A 22,481-nucleotide genomic window follows, 5' to 3' on the forward strand; every position below is an offset into this window, starting at 1 on the left:
GAAGGTCACATCCATCAGAATTGATCATTGTATAGTATTGTTGTTGAAGTATACAACGATCTCCTGGTCCTGCTCATTTCACTCAGCATCAGTTCATGCAAGTCTCTCTAGGCCTTTCTGAAATCATCCTGTTGGTCATTTCTTACAGAACAATAATATTCCATAATATTCATATACCAAAATTTATTCAGCCATTCTCCAATTGACAAGCATCCACGTAGTTTCCAGTTTCTGGCCACCACAAAGAGGGCTGCTACAAACATCCTTGCACATACAGGTCCCTTTCCCTTCTTTAAGGTCTCTACCAAAGAGGTTTTTTCAAGGAATTTGCATAATATTAGAATTAACTATTCTTTAAATGTTTGAAAGAATTCATATGTAAATTCACCTGGCCCTGAAGATTTTTTCTTAAGGAGTTGTTTAATTACTTTTTTCTAAAATGGGATTATTTATAATCTGTTTCCTCTTCTGCTAATCTGGGCAATCTATATTTTTGTAAATATTCATCCATTTCACATAGATTATCATACTTATTGGCATACAGTTGGGCAAAATAATTCCTAATTATAGCTCCAATTTCTTCTTCATTCATGGGAAATTCATCTTTTTCATTTTTGATACTAATAATTTGATTTTCTTCTTTCTTTTTTGTGATCAAATCAACTAAAGTTTATCTATTTTATTGGTTTTTTCATAAAACCAGCTCTTAGTTTTGTTTATTAATTCAATAGTTTTTTTTAATTTTCAATTTTATTAATACCCCCTTTTATTTTAGAATTTAAAATTTGGTATTTACTCAAGGGATTTTTATTTGTTCTTTTTTTTTAGCTTTTTTAATTGCATGCCCAATAAATTGATCTTCTTTTTCTCTTTTTTATGCAAGTCAACATCTAAAGATATAAAACTTCCCCTAAGAAATACTTTGGCTGTATCCCATAAACTTTGGTATGTTGTGTCATTATTGTCATTGTCATGGATAAAATTCTTGTGTCTATGATTTGTTATTTCGCCCACCCCATTCTTTAGCATCAGATTGTTTAGTTTCCAGTTAATTTTTGGTCTATTTTACCCTGCCTCTTTATAACATGGGATTCTTATCGCATCATAATCTGAAAGGATGAATTTACTAATTTTCTGCCTTTCTGCATTAGATTTTGAGGTTTTTATGTCCTAATATTTGGCCAATTTTTGTATAAATTCCATAAACTGCTGAGAAAAAAGCATATACTCTTTTCTGTCTCCATTCAATGTTCTCCAAAGATCTATCATATACTAACTTTAATAATAAAAATAAAGTAAATATTATTATACAGTAAATATAAGTAAATATGTTTCTTGTAAACAATATATTGTAGAATTCTGACTTTTAATTTAGTGTGTTATCTGCTTTTTTATAGAAGAGTTCATCTCATTCATATTCACAGACTAATTCTGTTTTTCCCACCATCTTATTTACCCCAAGTTGTGCTTTTCCCTTTCCTTTCTCCTTTCCCTCCTTCCCAGGATGTTACTTCTGACCACCATCTCCCTCAAACAGCCCTCTCCCTTTACAGTCCTCCTTCTTTTTAAAAATTTTCTCATATTACTTCTGTTTTCTCTTCTATTAGTTCCCTCTTTCCTTTCCCCTTTTCCATCCTGCTTCCCTATTGAGACAAATTTATCTGTGAATTTAAATGCATTTATTATTCTCTCTTTGAGTCCAAATCTGATGAGAATAAGATTCACACAATTCATCTCTCTCCCTTTTCTCCTTCATTTATAATAGGTTTCCATTGCCTCTTCATGAGATGTAATTTCCTTCTTTTAACCTCCATTTTCCTCTTTTTCCAATACAATCCCCTTTTTACTTCTAGGTTGTTTTTTTTTTTTTTCCATTATTCTCACAATAAAAATCAAAATATACTTGCATTTTCTAAGTTTACTAACAGAGATCTAGTTCTCAAGAGTTCTTTTCTTTTTTACCTTTTTATGTTTCTCTTGAATTCTGTATTTGGATATTATTTTATTTATTTTTTGTTCAACTCTGGTCTTTTCATCAGAAATAAGTGAAATTTACCTGTATCATTGAATGTCTGTCTTCTTCCTTGAAAGATAATGCTCAATTTAGCTGGATAGTTGATTGTTGGCTACAACTTAAGTTCCTTTGCTTTTTGGAATTTTATATTTCTGGTCCTTCAGTCCTTTAAGGCACAAGCTGCTAGGTCTTGGGTAATCCTCACTGTGGCTCCTCAATATTTGAATTGTTTCTTTCTGCCTTCTTAAAATATTTTCTCCTTGATTCAATAATTCTGACATTTAGCTACAGTAGTCCTTAGAGTTTTCATTTTGGGTCTCAATAGGTGATTGATGAATTTTTTTCTATGACTATTTTGCCTTCTGATTTTAGGACATCAGTGCAGTTTTCCTTGATGATTTCCTGAAAGATGATGTCTAGGATCTTTTTTTCATCATGTCTTTTAGGAAATACAGTAATTATTAGATTGTGTCTCCTAGGTCTATTTTCCAGGTTACTTGTTTTTCCAGTGAGTTATTTTAAATTTACTTCTTTTTTTTTCATTTTTTTTGATTTTCATGTTTTTGATTCTTGATGTCTCATTAAGTCATTAATTTCCACTTGCTCAGTTCTAATTTTCAGTAAATTATTTTTTTTAGTTATCTTTTTAAAGCTTCTTTTGTATTTGGCCATTTTAATTTTTAAATGAGTTGTTTTGTTCAATGGATTTTTTTTTCCATTTCACAAATTCTGTTTTTTTAAGGAGTTGTTTTCTTTTTTTCCATTTTGTCATACCAATTTTGTAAGAAGTTATGTGCTTTTTCCATTTCATCAGGTCTATCAGGACTTGTTTTGAAATTCACTAAGCCTATTTTTAAGGGTTTCTTCAGATAATTTCTCTTTTTTCCTTTTTCAAATCCTTTTGTACAGCTCCAACTTCCTTTCCCTATTTTTCTTTTAACTCTCTTTTAAGATCATTTTTGAATTCTTCCAAAAGAGCCTTGTCAGATGGGGAACCAATTCATATCACCCTTTGGGGTTTCATCTGGAGATGATCTGTTTTTTGTGTCCTCAGGGTGTGAAAAATGTTCTTTTCTTTTTCCATAAAAACTATCTATGGTTAGAGTTTTTTGCTTTTTTGCTCATTTTTTTTTTTAAAGATTGAGGTCTGCTTTTAGGGCAAAAGGAAAATTGTCCAAGCTTACTCTATAGGTGACAGTGGCTGCACTGTGTCAGTGCTGATTAATTTCCTGTATTGAGTGACATGGCCAGGACCCACATTATTCTGGGGTTCAGGAGCTCACTATTTGCCTTTTGCATTTGTGTTGGGTGTCTTGCAGCTAATCTGTTGTTCTGCTGGCTTGCAACCAGGCCAGCATAGCCGACACTGCTGTAGATTCCTCTCATTACATTCCCTGTCCATGATGGCAACTTCCCTGGGTCTCCATTGTGCCTGTGTTTGACCCTTCCCTCTGTCCCCAGTTGAAATAGACTTTTTCTGAAGTTCTTCCAAAATATATTCTGCCTGAAATTTGTTATACTCCAAATATTTGTGGGTTCTGTCACTCCAAAATCTGTTCAGAGGCTTGATTTGCTATTAATTGAGGGAGATCAGGGAGAGCTCAGGTAAAGACATGTCTTCTGTCTGCCATCTTGGCTCCTGAAAATCTTATATATTATATTTTTATTTCAGTAGCCTAAGATTGCATGAGCTTTTCCATGTCATAATGTCAATTTATATTAAGCTTATTGTCAGCAGCTACTAAATTGTTTGCCAATGTTATAATTAGGAATTTGTTTCTGAAGTCAAGTATAAGACTTATGTCTTTTTAATATCATTTTGCTAAATTTGACTCATTCTAGCCTGTTGAATATTGTTGCATTCTAATTCTGCAATCCATCATGTTTGCAATTCCTCTGAGCTTCATGTTTTTGACAGTTATGCTACCACACAACATTTATGCTTTCATTCAAGTCAGTGATACGTATGTTGAATTTAATGCTTGAAGGATAGAATTTAAGGCGATTCTGGTAGGGCTGCCTTCTACCAGGTTGATGTTAATCATTATTCTTTCTAGCAAATCTGTTAACTAGCTTGAAATCTACAGAGTAGTACTATCATACACTTTTTATTTCTCCATTTTCTTAGGGATTTGCTGACTTTCTTCTTCAAATAACTTGCTAAAATTTAAATCTACTGCTCCCATCAGATTAATTTATTTGTTTTTTTTTAAAAGTAGAATAATAATTATAGCCCTGGACACAGGTGTCTACATATATCAAAAAGGATCATTTATCATTATCCTGCAAGTATTGTATTATAACATGCTCTTAACTAACTGTTATAAGAAAATAAAAAGTGGAAAAAGAAAAAGTACTCAGATTTGATTTATCATTGTTGTACTATGCATATGCATGAATGCATTAGAGAGCTTTATAACTAATATCAATGGGAGTGATTATAAGATTATCATCTATCTTCAAAAAAAAGATCAAATGAACTGAACCAGCTACACCCAACGAAAGAACTCTGGGAGATGACTATGAACCATTACATAGAATTCCTAATCTCTATTTTTGTCTGCTGGCATTTTTGATTTCCTTTATAGGCTAATTATATACTATTTCAAAGTCTGATTCTTTTTGTACAGCAAAACAACTCTTTGGACATGTACACATATATTGTATTTAATTTATAATTTAACATATTTAACATGTATTGGTCAACCTGCCATGGGGGGAGGGAAGGAGGGTCCAAATTAGAACAAAAGGTTTGGCAATTGTCAATGTTGTAAAATTACCCATGCATATATCTGGTAAATAGAAACTATTAATAAAAAAATTTAAAAATTAAAAAAAAGATTAATTTAGCATGAAAAAGATAAAGGGTGTACTTTATAAATCAAAGTATTAGATCCTTTTCCAACTAATGTATCTAATATACACATCAATTTGGGGGACTTCAGCTGTCTTCTTCAGCAAGACTGCTGAATAAGCAAAAAATACACATGATTCAAGGGATTAGAGATTATATTTTTAGATAGTGCAATACAAATGTTATCAAGTGTAATTCTTTATAGTAAAGATATTATTTGTCATTGCATGGTTTAGTTTCTTAAAGAAAGAAATTAAATTCAACCATTTCATTCTATATTGAAATGACAATACTGTATACTGACATTCTTACAACATTGACATATTTGTAAAAGTTATACAAAATATCTTGGAATACTTCCAAAAAATAGTTTCTGTTCATCACAGTCAAATGGGAAAAGAGTATAATTAAAGTTTAATCTATTCAATACCAAAATATTTAACAGAATAAAAGAAATTACTTTTTACTTTGGGAAGAGAGTGAATCAATAAGTCATTCCTGTGTGTCTGTGCTTGTGCTTAAATACTCTTCTTTGCTTATTTTTTTTATGTGACCTAATTTTTCCCATCTATTCCTCCACTTTTTTCTCTTTTTCTAATGCATTGATCTTCCTTATAAATTTTATTGTGTGTGTAATCATCCCATGGTAATTAACTTATTCCTGTATCTCCTCCATTTTGGAATCCCTCTAATTGATTTGAAAATGATAAAATTCTTAGGATTTACATGTATATTCTTCTCAGATATGTTTTTAAAAGTTTAACCTTATTTACTGAATTCCTTACAATTTCTCTTTCATGTTTGCCTTTTTTATGCTTCTCTTTGGCCTTGTATTTGAAAGCCACATTTCCTATTCATCTCTGGTCTTTTCATCAGGGATTCCTGAAAGTCTTCTATTCATTAAAGTTTCTTTTTTTTCCCCTCAACGCCACTTTGAATATGTATTCTTTAGAAATTTGCAATATTGATGTAATGTATAATCTGGTATACTGAGTTCATGTATCAGGCTTCTTCTCAGCTGCAGGGTTTTCTCTTTGTGTGTGTGTTTGTGTGTGTGTGTGTGTGTGTGTGTGTGTGTGTGTGTGTGTGTGTGTGGTTTCTTTTCTGCAGGAGATTTCTTTTCAGGCGCAGACTTCTTTTCCACAAGTTTCTTTGCTGCTGCAGGCTTCTTTTCTGCTGGTTTCTTCTGCACTGGTTTCTTCTTTGCTCCTGCAAGCTTCTTCTCATCTACTACTTTCTTTGCCTCCATAATTTTCTTTAGTGCAGCATTCTTTTATCTTCTCTGATTTTCCAGTTCTTAGCCTGACGTAGAATTGTGAATATGGGTTCAGTTTCATCCTGATTCTCAAGTTCTTCAGTGAGTTCTTCTTGAGTACTCATTGAGGAATCTTTTTGCCTAGTCCATGGAGGACTTTTCAAAATCTTGGTAAGATTTTGTGCATGGGAAGATTGTAGTGACTCTTCAGGGTAGCAGACCAATGGCAAGTACCATATAGCTCATCCAACTTGCATAAGGCACTTGCAGTCCAAATACTATATACTATATATATATATATATATATATATATATATATATATATATATATGTATATATATATATATATATATATATATATATATATATATATATATATATACATATATATATATATATTTCTCTCTCATGCCCATCAGGAGCAAATCTCAAAAGATTGTATACTCGCCTTAAGGAGAGAAATACCAGGACTGTTTCTGAAGGCCTTGATAATACCATTGTTTCATTATAGATGATACAAAGTCCCTGATGATGACTTCTCATAGTCCTTTTTGAAGTCATTCTATGCCTTCAGCTTCTTAAGCAGAAAATCTGCTTCTTTGGTCTTCTTATACCCCTTAACTTGATGTTCAACCACTAGAGGAAGTTCTGGAATTTCTTCAGTTTCATGATCTTTTGATATGACCAGTGCTAGCAGGGCAGAGGCTGCCAGTGCAGAGCAGATGGTATAACATCTTTGTATTGTGTTTATTCTGTGATGCCAATGGCATCAAGTCTTGGTAGGGACAAATAAGACCTCCTTGGCACAAACATCCTGTCCAGTGTGGTGAGTCCCTCCTCCGTGAACATGAGGAATCTGAGCAACAGCTCTGCTGGTGCCCTATGAGTCACACTGGTCAGGCGACCTGCTACTTCTCTGATGGGATAAGGTTGCTGATTATTTTTTCTCAAGTGAGTATGAACAAAATTCACAATATCTGGATTAATAGGAGTCTTAAAGACAGTAGGCAAAGTAACATTTTTGCTGGATACTTCCCCCTTTTTGGAGTACACAGATAATCAAAGGATATACACAAGCCATGGCGGACACTGGAGAGTAAGAGCCACGTTCCTCTCTGCTGGATTGCTCCACAGGAAAAACATTTTTTTTTCTTTAAAGGATACTACTCAGTTTTGCTGAATAGGCTATTCTTGGTTATTCTCCTAGCTTTGCTTTTCAGAATTTTATATTGCAAGCTCTCTATTTTTTTGAGGTAATAGCTGCTAAATCTCATGAAATGTTGACTGTTACTCTGCTATTTGAATGACTTCTTTCTGACTACTTGCAAAACTTTTTCTTTGATCTGGGAGTTTGGGAATTTGGTTATAATTTTCCTGGAAGCTTTCATTTTGGGATCCCTTTCAGATGATGATCATTAGATTCTTTTAATTCTTATTTTACTCTCAGAATATAGGAAATTGGGGGATTTTTTCCTTGATAATTTCTAGAAGTATGATGCCTGGGCTTTCTTTTTGTTTATGGCTTATAAGTAGTCCACTAGTTCTTAAGTTATTTCATCTTAATCTGTTTTCTAAGTCCATTGTTTCTTTTATTCAGTGAGATAGTTCACATATTTTGTCTATTTTTAATTTTTTGATTCTTTTTTATTTTTTTTTTCTTGATGTCTCATTGAGTTAGTAGCTTTCATTAGTCCAATTCTGATTTTTAAGAAATAATTTTCTTCAGTGAGCTCTTGCACCTTTTTTCCCATTTGGCCAATTCTATTTTTAAGTAGTTATTTTCATCATTGAGATTTTGTACTTCTTTTGCCACTTGACCAGTTCTTTTCTTTTTTAAGATATTATTTTTCTTCACTATTAGTCCTCTTTTATTAATTATCTTTGACATTTTTTCATATCATTCTCATGTCTTTTCCTAGTTTTTCTTCCCCTACTCATTTGATATTGGAAATAATTTTTTTTAACTCTTTCAGGATTTCTTAGTGGGTTTCTTTTCTCTCCCCCCAGGTTTTACTTGTAATGATTTTGACATTATTTTCTTCTGTTTGCATTTTTATATCCCTTGACAACAAAATGCATTTTAAGAATGTTTTTCTTCTTGTTATTTATTTATTTATTTTTTTGCTCATTTTTCTAGCTTGTTTTTTGACTTTGGACTTTATATTAAAGTTGACCTTTGTTTCTAGTGTGAAGTGGGAGTGAAGGAATGGAATACTATTCCAAGTTTAATGCTGGCACATCAATCCCCTGTAATATCTTGCTGGCACATCAATCCCCTGTAATATCTTTCCTACTGTCTCTAGCATGGAAGATCTTGAAGTTTGCTTGAATGAGTTCTTTCATTAATAATTTGTGGTTTCTAGTTTGTTGAACATTAGGTTATTAAATTCAATTATTTCTGATTTTTCTTTGTTCCATTAATCTACTCTTCTGATTTTTGCCTAATGCCAATTGATTACAATATTTTTTGAGGTCTAGAATTGCTATTTTCTTTTCTTTTTAGCCTTTGACATTATTTACCTTGATATTTTGGATCATTTGAGTATTCAAATGAATCTTGATTTTATCCTACAAGGTTCTGTAAATTATCCCTTTTATAACTTTATTGACATAATATTAAAATCATAAACTAACTTGTAGTAATTGTCATTTTATTATATTGTCTTGGCCTTGCCATAACTTTTGAATATTACTCCAGCTATGTAAATTGCTTTCTTTTATTTAAGTAACGTTTATTTAAAATCCATGCAGCTATTTGATGAGCTTTGGTAGGTTGATCCTCAATACTTTATTCTTTTCTAGTTATTTGGCATGACATTCCATTTTTTAATATAATAGCCTCTTAGATTTGTTGTTGTTATTTTATAGATATGTTGCAGTTTTGGGGGGATTATTTTGAAGCCTGTATATCTGGGAAAGCTATGAATTATTTTTGTTATTTTTTCTGATATCCTAAAATATTTTTGAGAAAACTTTTGGTATAAGGAAATAGGTGTGGTTTTTATCTCTTTTTAAATTACCCTTTTATTTTTAATTTTTCTCACTTGTCTTGATGTTATTCCTAACATTTATAGAACTGTTGTCTAATAGTAAAATAAGTATTTTTGCTTTATTTCTGTAATCATTGAGAAAACTTCTAATGTATCCCCATTGTTTGTGATTATAGATTTTGATTTTAGCTAGATATTATTTATAATCTTAAAGAGGCCCTTCTATGCCTATACTCTGTACTATTGTTTTTCTTTTCTTTTTTATAAGCATTAATGAGTTTTGTATTTAGTCAATGCCTTTTCTGTATCTATTGTAATAATTACATGATTTATAATGTTTTTCTAATTAATAGTAAATGTTCAATTTTTCCTAACATAAAACTATCCCTGAATCTGTGGTATGAATCTAACTTGGTCATAATGAATGATTTCTTTGATAAGTTTTTGTAGTCTCTCTGACTGGATTTGCTTTAAATATTTTATATTTTCCACATTAATAATATCGGTCTGGAGTTTTCCTTATTTTCTCCTTTTTTTTCCTGAGCTTAATAGTACCATAGTACAGAAAAATTGCCCTATATTTATCTCCTAAATGGAGTTTGGATGAGTGTTTTCTTTTTCAGTTTTTGAAAATACTTTGTCATATTAATACTAAAGTGGGGAAGGGAGTAAGCCTTTATATAGTGCCTTTTGTTTACCAAATACTATGTTAAGCACTTTATGTCATCTTATTTAATCCATACAACAGCAAAATTTTTTAAAAAATTATTCTTTAAAAGGTTGAGAAAATTCTCCTCTGAATCTGTTATATTTTCATATTATATTATTTCAGCTTAAGCAGGTTTCAATTTTTGTTATCATAATTCTTATCTCTTTCTTGAACCATTTGGGAACATCCTACTCTGATTCTTTTCTGATTTGATAAACCATAAAATCCTTTGTCTTATTAGGGATTGGATCAATATATTATTCAAGAGGACCAGATCATATCCTGTAAAGGGCTGAAACTGAATAGGTACATTGAAATCAGACAACCAGGCACTTAAGGCTAATTATCTATTGGACAATAACTCTATTAGCATATGCTTGGAAAAATGGCCTTTCTCACTATTCCATGCTGGCTCTATCTACAGATAATCCTAGGAGGGATTAGGAGGTGGAGTGAGACAACCCCGAGTCACTTTGAAGGAGAATGAAAAGAAGGGAGGTTGGTGGATTGCTTGTGGCAGTTTGTCTGTCCCCTACACTTCTTCCCCTAAAGACCAAGTATTTTTGCTTATCCTGACTCCCGGCTGATTCTGAGGCTCCAGGGAGCCTGGAACTTAAAATGTCCCATGTAGGATCGAGAAAAAAAGCTTGGAAGAAAGCTAGTGATCGATTCTGTGAGGAATAGGGGAAGATGGAATACATTCAGGCATAGGGGACCATTTATTCAAAGCAGAAAAGTAGAAGATGGAAGAGCCTATGTGAAGAATATGTCAGGAATACATAAACTGGAATTGAGATAAGATCTAGATTGAATTGGACTTTAAATGAAAAACTACGGAATACGTTTGCATTTTATTTTAGAGGACACACAGAGTCATTAAAGATTGCTACTGGGTAGGGAATATGACATAGTTAGCTTTGTGCTTTATGTATTTGAATTTGGCAGCTGATCTACTGAAAGTCATATAGGACTAGGTCTATGAAACACTATGCCTACTATTATGTGCTTACTTTGTTCTTTCTCATTCTTTTCATTAAGAAGTTCTCAAAGAATGAACACAATTGTAAAATGGATTAAAATGAAATATGCATAAATAAATAATAGTCTAATATTTAGTGAATACCAGAACAAACATCATTACAAAAGTAACTTATCATTAAACAGAATTTGTTGAAGAAAAAAATGGATATTTAGACCAATACTTTGCACTAAGTTCCACAACAAATTCTAAATGGATTTAGATATCTATTCATTTATGCAGCAAGGGTTAATGTTAGACTAGAGGAAAAAGACAAAAAATAGCTTCTGCCTTCAAGTTTACCTACTACTGGGGAAACAACATGCACCAGACAATTTAAAACATAGGTAAACTATGTATAAAAAGTGACGGTGAAAAATAGAAAATTTATAATTCATGCAGATATAGATAGGAGAAAATTTTCTTGATTAGTTGCTATATGGGGAAAATTATTAAATTAAAAATTATAATTTTGTTACATAAAAACAAAGCCTTATACAAAGAAAACTAGCCAGGATAAGAAGAAAAGACACATGTTGAAATAATTTTTTTCTTTTTGTTTTTAACTATGTCTTATAAAATTCTGATATTCAGTCAGAAGATTAATGATATCCTTGAATATGGATTTTAATTGCAAAAGAATTCTACAAATCCCTATTTTTAATATTTTTTCTTTCCTACTCATGTTTCAGGTATCAAAGGCATCTGGGCTTCAGTTGCCAGGATTAGCAAGTTCTCACCTTGTTGCAAATTTACCCACTTTACTATATTTAGCTGGCCCCAAACAAGACCATACATAATATATTATACAATTATTCACTCAAGCTACCTTCCACCTGTCCTTTTTTTATGCATACAATGCTTATGCCTTTGACCTTTCTATTTCTTTCTTATAGTAGTCAAATCATTAGTTTCGTAGCTTTTGGGAAAGCTGTGACTATCCTATTCTGCTTTACTCTTGTCATTGGGCAATGGTGGCTTTAATTAAAAATGAAAAAGTTGTCAGCTTTCCATTATCAAGAATATGCCCTAGATAGATCAAGAACTGTGCACAACTTCTAGTTGATAGAAGCTGACTTTATTATTTTTTTTAGCTTTGAAGAGATAGTCTCAGAAGAAATGTTGATGATAGCCAAGTAACCTGTTTATTCAGACCAACAGGATTAGCAGAGCCAAATAAGGGAGTGCACCTAGGAGAGATGCCAGGAGAACAGATCCTGTGTCTTATTTCTTGACCAATAAGACAGCACAACCAGTGAGAAATATTACCAGTGAGAACAATAAGATGAAATCACCAGCAAGCCTCAGGGATCCTGTAGTTATCAGGAGGGAAAGTTGCCCAACCATATTTATTCTTTGTATATAGGCCACTCTTATGACTTCTATATATGGTTACTCTCCAACTGATAATGTTTATATATATGGGAAGCTATGAGACTGCTATAAATGTAAAGGGAGATGGTTTGTTGAAAATCTCCTTGCTTTTTTCACTAAGTGCCTTTGCTTTGAAGTACTTTTATCCTGTTTACTAGAGAAAAAGCAAACACATTTGTAGAAGATCATTAGCTACTATTTTGAATGGATGTGTTTCCACAGAGTACTTTCAATATGAAGCAGCTTTTCTGATTCACTACCCTCCACATTTCTAAGTAAGGCTGTCACATATGCTACATTGATTGGAAGAAAAAGATCTGTTAGCATAACTATTTTCTCAATTGGTAATTCTAATGTAAATATCTTCAAATCCTTTTATATTTATGATATGTATAGATATATGCAGATAGCACACTGAAGTGTGCTAGCTAAGTTTATTTAACATATTCCAACTTCCAAAAATTTTCAACTGTTTGCTAAATTTTTTCTTCATATTTGAACCCATTGCACCTTTCTGCTTAATGAATGTTGTCCAAGTGGAATTAGGCCTTACTTCCCTAATTGATCCTATGTCTACGCATATCTTTTCCTTTCTGACTGACAAATGGTTGACAATTTGCAGTCTCAGGCTGAATTCTATCTTCTCCCAGAAGTCTCCCTTTACCACATTAGCCAGAAATAAATTAGTTCTCTGAATTTCCTTTTTCTTTTGTACCTTCTTTTGCATCATAATAATTTCAAAATTTGCTTTATATTTTACTCAGAAATGGTACTGTATATAAAGAATCAGATGGTCTGATTTTAAGTTCCTACTTTTGTCACCATATGACATCAGCAAGTCACTTTGATTCTCTGAATTTCTCATATATAAAATGAGTATGAAAATACTTTCATTATCTGCTTCTGAAGAGTATTGTGAGGATCAACTGGGCAATTTATATGTCATGAAGAAATAGGTATATTGTCGGTATTGTTATTTTCCCTGAGTATGGGGTTTTGTGTTCATGGTATATCTTTTGTACCACTTGGTAAATTGAAATTCAGGGACTGTTTAATTTTTCTTTGTATCTTTGTCTGTACCTTGCATAGAACCATTCATGTCTACATTAATGCACTAATGACTCATGCTGGTGGCATTGCAAGAACTTAGACGCAACTTGGTTTGTTGAGAGAGCTAGACCTGGAATCAGGAGCATTTAGATTCCTTGACCACTTCAGACATTCTGTGTATGGCCGTGGGCAAATCATTTAACTTCCCTTGACTTTATTTGACTATAAATTGGCTTTGCAATATATGATCAACAATATCCTTTCCATTTCTAGCTCAGTGATTCTGTAATAAGAGAGATATGAGTTAAGTTCCTTTTTCTCACAGATTATCTTGTTTTTTATGTACAAAATGACAAATGTTATAGTTTATACATTACAAAGTTGTCATACTGACAATAGGAAAATTTATGCATATAAAAATTGAAAACCTTAAATCTAAATCTATATATCAATGTCTATTATTGTTATCATTCTTATGATATTAGACCAACTATTTGGAAGACCAAATAAAACTTCATGTATTATATCAAATACATGGAATTGTTGGGAGAAAATTATAATACACTATTTGGTAAATTTAAAGTATAATTTTATTCATCAGTTATGTACAAGTAAGTGAGTAATTGACGAGTTGGCCAGCAAATTTTTTTTGAGGTTGCCAATCTGTTATGAGGCAAAAGCATCAGAAATAGTTCATGTACATGTTTCTAATAATAGAATTAGAGAGATAAATAAATCCATACATGTTTATTCAGTGCTTATCCATGCAGGATGCTCTGGTTATACTAAATAGTGTAAGATATCATCCATACTTGCTTATAAAACATTTATAGTCTACTTGAGAAGATAAAGCATGTATACATGAAATAATTAGCAAAGCGTATTATAATTAGTAAATTACTTAAGCTTTTCAATCTAAACAACTAAAAGATAAAAATTATTAATCATATTATTAAAATACAAATTTTACTTTTGAAGCAGTTAATTTCAAGGCACACAAATGTGTTGTCGTTAACATTTTAAGATGAAATAATTAATCCCTCACCAATGGATCATGTTGTTTTTCTAGCAATAGTGATGCACTTGAACAAAACACAGTCTCTCAAATGGCTCCTTAATGATAAGTTTCATGTGTTTGTGAGATTCTTAACAATATGCTAAGCCTTTATTCAATCTTTAATATATATATTTTTTTTCTTAATGAGTGAAATCATTTTAATCTTCAACCTTGACCTTAATGGAGTTAAGGCATGTCCAGCTTTCACTGTGCTTTAAAAAAACTAATTATTAGCAAAAAATAACTGTTGTGATTTCATTTATGATGTCACCTTTAATAGTTAGTTTATTTTGATCAAATTGAGCAGTTAAAAGGATTCTAAAGAACAGTAAAAATGGCAACAGGGAATACATTTTGAATCTATTTTTCAAATGTCAAAAATACAAAGTATTAAACTAAAGAGAAACTTCAGAATTTTAAGTATCAATAATAGAATTTCCTTAAAGATTAATAAAACTTTTAACATGCTTTTTATTTATTTGATTTGATGCCTCATCATATGAATGAAAACCAGATTTTTGTCACTGAACTTTGAGCATAAACAATGTAATTGTGAACAGCTAATTTTCAAAAATTGAAACAGCAAATGTTTAAATTAGGTTGCTTTAATTAATACATAATGGTTTCAATGTTTTGGTGTTAGAAATTAACAAATGAATCTTACTGAAACATGTAATAATGGAAATTGGTGAATATTTTAAAAGCTATTATTAGTAATGAAAATTATCTTTATGATTCTTTTCTTAAGATAAGTTATGAAATGTTATAAAACTGAAAATTAGTAACATACAAAATAGGCAGCTAATTGCCAGAGTGTATAAAAGCTGAATGTGGTATCAGAGATATCTGAGTTCAAATGCTGCCTCAAACACTAGCCCTGTTATCTCTGGCAAGTTATAGAATCTCCCTTAGCTTTAGTTTTTATACCTATAGAAAGGATATAATAGTACCAGTCTCATAGGGTAGTTGTAAGGATAAAATGATTTCATTTTCACATATGTAAAGTGTTTTGCCAAACTTAATGTGTTATATAAATGCTAGTTATTATTATTAATAATTCTTACTACTGCTAAATAAAGTTGTCAGTATTGAAAGAAAATTTAATAATGGTTATATTGCTATAAATATAGCCCAGAAGCATGAATATTGAAATAAATTTCAAGTACAGGATTAATTGTGACTTTTTACATTCAAAATAGCTTTTGTAATTTTAACTTTTAAAATAGCAATTTATGGTTTTTCATTTATAGATTTATGCTTTTAAAGCAGCATTCATTATTAATCAATAGTGTTGATCTTCTAAACAAATGAATATTGTCTATGGTTTTAGTAGGTAGTTTTTTTTTTTTCCCTCCCAGAACAGAGGCTCAGCAATATTCTTACTAATTGTTTCCATTTCATTTAGAGATGCTTCACCAAATAGAAGTAAGTTTTTGAGAAAAGCTTAAGATTTGCCTTGTATGTCTTCCTTTCTGGTCTTCCTTTCCTTTCTTATACTCCCACTATAAATAGGGTTAACATACTGGAAATACCCCAGAGCTGAAAGTTAGGAAGATCTAAGTTCAAATGTGACTTCAAATACTACCTATGTGACCCTGGAAAAGTCATAACACTAATATTAAACACTCACAGTAGGTAGTAAAAACTAAATGAGACAACATTTATTAGATATTATATAAAACACTTATTCCTTACCCTTCTCTTCATTGGCAAGTTGAGTTCCCAGAGGCCAACTGACTGATTTTTTTTTTTCCTGAGAATTGTTTAGAGTTTTCCTGATACTGTCCTCATGAGATCCATTAGGTATATTATAGACTATCAATCATTTAGTTTACTGTAATTAGTTTTTACAAAATGTTATTGAGAAGATATATCTTGAATATTAGCTACAAAATCATCAATATCATAAAACTAAATAATATTGACAACTAATGTGGAATGACATGAACAAAACCAGAAAGATTTACAAAGTGACAGTATTGTAAAAATAAAGGATTTTGAAGAAAATAAGAACTATGATTAAACAATATCAATTGATCAATGATGGACAGAATCAGCTACATCCAGAAAAGGAACACTGGGAAATGAATGTAAACTGTGAGCATTTTTTTTGTTGTTGTTTTTCTTCCCAGATTATTTTTACCTTCTGAATACAATTCTTCCTTTGCAACAACAACAACAAAATTCAGTTCTGTACATATATATTGTACCTAGGATATACTATAAGATATTTAATATGTATGGGAATGCCTGCCATCTAGGGGAGGGGGTGGAGGGAAGAAGGGGAAAAATTTGGAACAGAAGGGAGTTCAAGGGATAATGTTGTAAAAAAAAATTACCTGTGCATATGTACTGTCAAAAAAAGTTATAATTATAAAAATTAAAAAAAAAGAACTATGATTAACACAGTGATCATCTAAAAGTTCATAAGATTGATGATAAAGCTTTTTATCTATTAGAGAGGTGATGACGTTAAGGTGCAGAGTGTGATATATTTTGGGGGGTAGTTTTTTGTGAGGCATTTGGGGTTAAGTGACTTGCCTAGGGTCAGAGGCTGGATTTGAACGCAGGTTCTCCTGACTTCGGAGCCAGTGCTTAATTCATTGTGACATCTGGCTGCCTCAAAGAGAGATTTTTAACACATTAATGATACATGAATGTAATAGATTACTATATTTAATGCAAAGTAAAATAAACAGAGCTGAGAAAATAATATAAATAATGACTACAGCAATGCAAATGCACCTTAGAAAAAGAAAAAAAATGTTGCAAAATTATAATAAATAAATTTGGCCCCAGTGAAGAGCTGTGAGAAGACATCTCATTCTATAACTTTACAGAAGTAGAAGTACTTGGATATATGTTAGATGCTTTTAGATGTGTTAATTGTTTTTGTTCCCTTCCTCTTTTAAAAAATCCCTTTTAAGGGATGACTTTCTGGGAGGGGAAAAAAGAATAAGAGATAAAAGGAAGAAATACAATTCGAAAAAAAAGATACCAAAATTTATTAAAATATAATTTTTTAATAAAGAAAAATCTTCAGACAAAAATACTTGAACGAAAAGGGATACTAACCAGAGGACTTGGGAAGAGAAGCAGATTCCCATTCTACAGACCTGAATCTTGCCCTTTTCTAATCCATTGCCATTATAGCTTGGCCTTCAACTGATTTACAGTATTACATGAGCCCAATTATAACATTATAATATAATAGAATTGGCTCCTTGACTCTATTCCCTCCCTCCTCTGATTTGTATTGTACCTGTTTTCAGATATCACTTTTGAAAATGGTTTTCATTATGTCCCCAATGGTTTCAAATGATTGCAGTCTAAATTGCAGATTGATTCAGCTAGAATTCAAGGCTCTCCACAACCTTGTCTCAATACAATTTTTTCCCAGTTTCATTTTCCCATTTTTCTCCATTTTATAGGCTTTCTGATTCATGGACTCTTTGCTGTGTCCCTAAATGTATCTTGAGATTTGTGAGCCAAAACAGTGAGTGTGAAAAGAAAAAAAAACAAAATTAAATCTTTTCCTTCTCTCAGTATAGAAGTCAAGTATAATTTCTGATGCCGATACTGTTTTAATTAGTTTTGCTACAGTGTATTTTATTTAACATTTGATCAATCATAAAACATTTCTTAAGCATCTTCCATATATGCAATCCATTATGTTAGGCACTGAGTATACAAAAACAAAAGTATATTTAAGCAAACAATTCATGAAAACCTATGCCAATCTAATTAAAACAGAAGAGAACTCCAAGTGACAGATGAAAGGAAGCATGGCCAGACAAATCAGACTATCACTATCACCTTGATCACTATCTCCCCTCAAACCCAGATGAAGATAGCCCAGGACCAGTACCAGTCTGGTACACTCAGGCATCAATCTGGGAAATAGTCCCTGTGGAGAGAGGTGCTAAAGTCCTGTCTACTAAAGATTTAATGTACACAGTTCTTGCAATCAAAGACTTTGGTACTTTTACACAGTTCCACATCAGCAATAGGATTTTATAAGTAGAAATTGTAACAGAGGAGAAGCAATACCCAAGGATAATGGCACCTTCCATCTAACTTGCAGCTAAAAGCTTCCACATATGTCCATGTGGGCACCTTGAGAGAAGAGGGATTGTCTTTTCTATTTGTATCCTCAGTACTTTGCACATAGTTAAGTTCTTAATAAATACCTTGTTAATTAATTCATTCAATATCAACTATGTAACCACACTGAACATAAAAAGACAACAAAGGATAATTTAGTTTCACAGAACTTATATCTTACTCTCTGCTGAGAGAATACATTTATAAAGACAAGTCAATATAAAGTATATATAATGTAAGTAAAGTGTATATAAAGTAAGTATATATATATACCAACAGGAAACCAGGAAAATCTTCATGAAGAAAAACTTCAATTCCATGAGGAATGAGAGGATTCTAGGCATTGGGAATAGATTGCAGGTATTAAATAAGGTGGTAGAATGATATTCTTTAGTAAAAGAATGGGTTCATTTTGGGATTTGTTGAATTTTATGTGTCTCTGATTTACTCAGGTGGAAATATCAAATTGATAGTAGATGTTGCAGCAGGAAAAAAGAGTAGTTAAAAACCAAAACAAAACATGGATAAAGTAATTAGAAGTGGTGCTTGGAATTACTACTCCCTCCTTTGTCTTTGTAGATCTATAGATATAGTTTTGCTGAAATAGTTTTTTTTCTATTCAAAAGACCTTGTCATTGTTGTTCAGTTGTTTTCAGTCCTGTCTTGCCTCTTCATGGCCATGTCTGGGATTTTCTTGACAAATAGGAATTTCCATTTTTTCTCCAATTCATTTTAGAGATGGAAGAACTAAGAGAAATAGGGTTAAGGGACTTGCCTAAACATCTGAGGCCAGGTTTGAACTCAGGAAGATGAGTCTTTTTGACTCCAGAACTAATCCTCTATCAACTAACTGTACCACCTAGCTGCCTTGTTCAAAAATCCTATCAGAGGGAATTTTGTGGATGCCAGAGGCAGCTTATGTTACCTGTACAATAATTTGGGATCTATATTTTTTCCTCTTTCACCACTTTCTCTCATACTTCTATATGTTCTCATTGCAATCTGGTTTCACCTGATGATGACCTTGGTAATTCTCTTTGCACTTTTAATTTTTGCCTCAGTGGTCTTGGAGGAAAGTTGGGATTCCAAGTTCTTTCTTTGACCCCATCACTCAACAATTTATCATCCTTTGAATTTTTTTATGATTAAAATTTTTCATCCTTTAGAGATTATGGTGATTATCTATGATCCCTTAAATCATTATTTCTCATTTTCTAAAAAAATTCATATCTGACTCACTGTCTTCCTCTCTTTCCCAATTCCTGATCAAGGAACTTCTTGAGCTTTCTAATGTCTTTGGTCCTACTTAGTATTCTCTCTTACTGAATACTCCCTCTTTTATGGGTTTTTATGATGCTATTTTATGGTTCTCCTCTAATCTGTCTTGATTAGTCTTACTCTTTCCCTTTTATTGGCTTATCATCCATATCATACCATTGATTGTGGATATTTTTAAGGCTCATTCCAGGGCCCTCTTTTCTTTTCTCTGTCCTCTTATAATTGGTAACTTCATCAGCTTCACAAATTACCATTTGTATGTAAAGAATCCACAGATGATATATCCTGGGACTGATCTATCTCCTGAAATTCAATCCATTATAATCCATGTTCCACAAAGCTCATAAAGTAATTTTCCTTAAATGCATATGTGTTAAAATGAATCACCAGTCAATAATAACTGGTGGTTCTGTATTGCCTCTAGTTTAAAATATAAATTTCTTAGTTTGACTTTTGGAGCCTTTCTCAAGCTGACTCCAACATAGCTTTCCTTAAATTTTTGGATAGAAGAAAACTTTCAGATCTAGAAATCTACTTATTTTATCTCCTTTGAGCACCAATACCACAAATTCATTCCTTTTCTGAGTTCTGTCATTGTTGAAGATACCATCATCTCTCTGTTCACCCGGGTCAATAACTTTGTTGTTATCCATGAAGGCTCATTCTCACTCACCCCACATAACCATTTAATTGACAAATTGCATTGATTTTCTATCTATAATATCCCTAAAAAATCCCTACACCTATAGAAAGAATCATTATCCCACTTCAGACCTTTTTCACCTTTTACCTGGATAATTTCTATGTCAGACTAATTGGTCTCCATGACTCAAGTCTTTCCCTCTCTCCAATGTACCTTCCATCCAGCTGCTTCCTAAAGCACACATTTAACTTTGTTTTTCTTTTAAACAGAACAGGACTGGTCTAACAAGTAGTGAATGGCCAAATTGAACAAAGTAGACTGGAGGCAGGAGAGACAGTAATCAAACAGAAGCTTAATTAATTTCAGTATAAGGAAAACACGTTTGCAAACTGACGTCTTCCTAAAGAAGGTTTGTGGCTTGTGGTACAGCTAGGGCTTTTACATATGAAAACTCAAAACACAGTTTTTTAGACTTTAAGTAAACAGTTCTTATGACAAGATCATCTATGCAGTTATTTTTGAGACAATATAGGAGTTCTTGGGTCCTGTGGGAACAGTTCCTAATCCTTTGTGGATTGTTTTAAATCTTTAGAGTCATTGAGCTATGTGATCATTCAGTAGGGAATAGAACTAGAGTTGGCATGGCAAGAGCAGGATTGCAGCCCCTAATTTAATTCACTTAGCAGTTACAAATATGGGAGTTGTTCATGTCATCAGGAAAGATGATTGATAGCTTTCTGTTGCAGCATGATAACTCTTTCTGGATCCCAGATCTCTGAGAATAAGGAAGTTCCAACAAATCTAAATAGTTATCAATTAATAGAAAAAAATCTCTCAGAGAACAGCTGGTGCTGGTCAAAACAATACATTTTTCCAGAGAATGAGAATCTCCAGAGGATGAGTACAATAGGTTGTTGTTATGCCAGACTCTTGCACAGCCTGTTTTCTATGCATTAGTTCTCGAAAAACAGGGTATTTCCTTGATATCTTGGCATCCTCTTAATCGACTCTAGGGTTTTCTTGTTATCGCTAGCATAAAACAATGAATTCTCCCATTTAAAGTGCTGTATATGATTTAAAGCTAAACTTAGCATCTTTCTCTACATTTCCAGTTTTATCACACATTATTCTTCATTCTTCACTCTAATATCCAGGAAAAAAAATTAGACTTCTCTTTGTTCCTTACAAAGAGCTCAAGCCAGATTATGAAGGGTTTTAAATCTCAAAATGAGGAATTTGTAGTTTATGGTAAAGGTGATAGAGAGTCATTTAATGCTCTTGAGTTGTTGAATGATGTTGTAAAACCATGCTTCTAAGAATAACATTTTGGCAGCTTTGCTTAAGTCCTCTTATCAATCTTATTTGTCATCATCGTTATCATCATCATCATTATTTTAGACTCAATATCATTTCTATTTAAATGACAGTTATTGTAGGCTAATTTTACTTGTCTTTTTGTCAGTAGTGTCTATAAAATTATACCTGACAATTGGAGAATTTGTTGAGATTTTTAAGATTGCTTAAAAATCGGTTCATATTTCCTGTTAGTCAACAAACATTTATTAATCATTTACTATGTGTCAGACACTACTCTAAATAATCATTACACAAAGAAAAGCAAAATTAAAGTACATTCTTTAAAGAAGCTCACATTCTACTGAGAGAACCATTCCTTTTGCCAATTGTTACTATTGAGTCATTTTTCAGTTGTGTCCTACTCTTTATGATCCCATTTGGGGTTTTCTTGGCAAAGATTCTGGAGTGGTTTGCTTATCCCTTCTCCAGTTCGTGTTTTAAATGAGGAAATAAGCAAACAGGCTTAAGTGATTTACCCAGAGAAACACAGTAAATATCTGAGGATGGATTTGAACTCATGAAGAGGAGTCTTTCCGACTACAGGCCTTACATTCTATCTGCTGTGCCACCTGATTGCCCCTTGCATTTTGCAAAGTACTTTTAATAAAATGTTTGATTGATTCATTCATTGATCCTTGTATATACTGGCCTGCTAAAGTCTGGTCATGTAATAGGAGACCATAACAAGGAACACATATACACACATCTATATTTATATCCTTTGCATAATGAATGTTATTTGAAAATTTGGGAACATTTGGGAAATCAGTGTTTGGTTT

General features: G+C 32.1%; 1 protein-coding gene and 1 pseudogene across 4 annotated transcripts in view; one reads left to right on the forward strand and one right to left on the reverse strand.

The window, feature by feature from the left end:
- The window catches only part of ATRNL1 (attractin like 1), a 1,155,405-nt gene that overhangs the window by 286,795 nt on the left and 846,129 nt on the right, over positions 1 to 22,481 (forward strand). The window lies entirely within an intron of this gene.
- Positions 5,962 to 7,204, reverse strand: LOC141557011 (large ribosomal subunit protein uL4 pseudogene; annotated as a pseudogene).

Source organism: Sminthopsis crassicaudata, chromosome 2, assembly GCF_048593235.1.
Source record: "Sminthopsis crassicaudata isolate SCR6 chromosome 2, ASM4859323v1, whole genome shotgun sequence".
NCBI classification, from domain to species: Eukaryota; Metazoa; Chordata; class Mammalia; order Dasyuromorphia; family Dasyuridae; genus Sminthopsis; species Sminthopsis crassicaudata.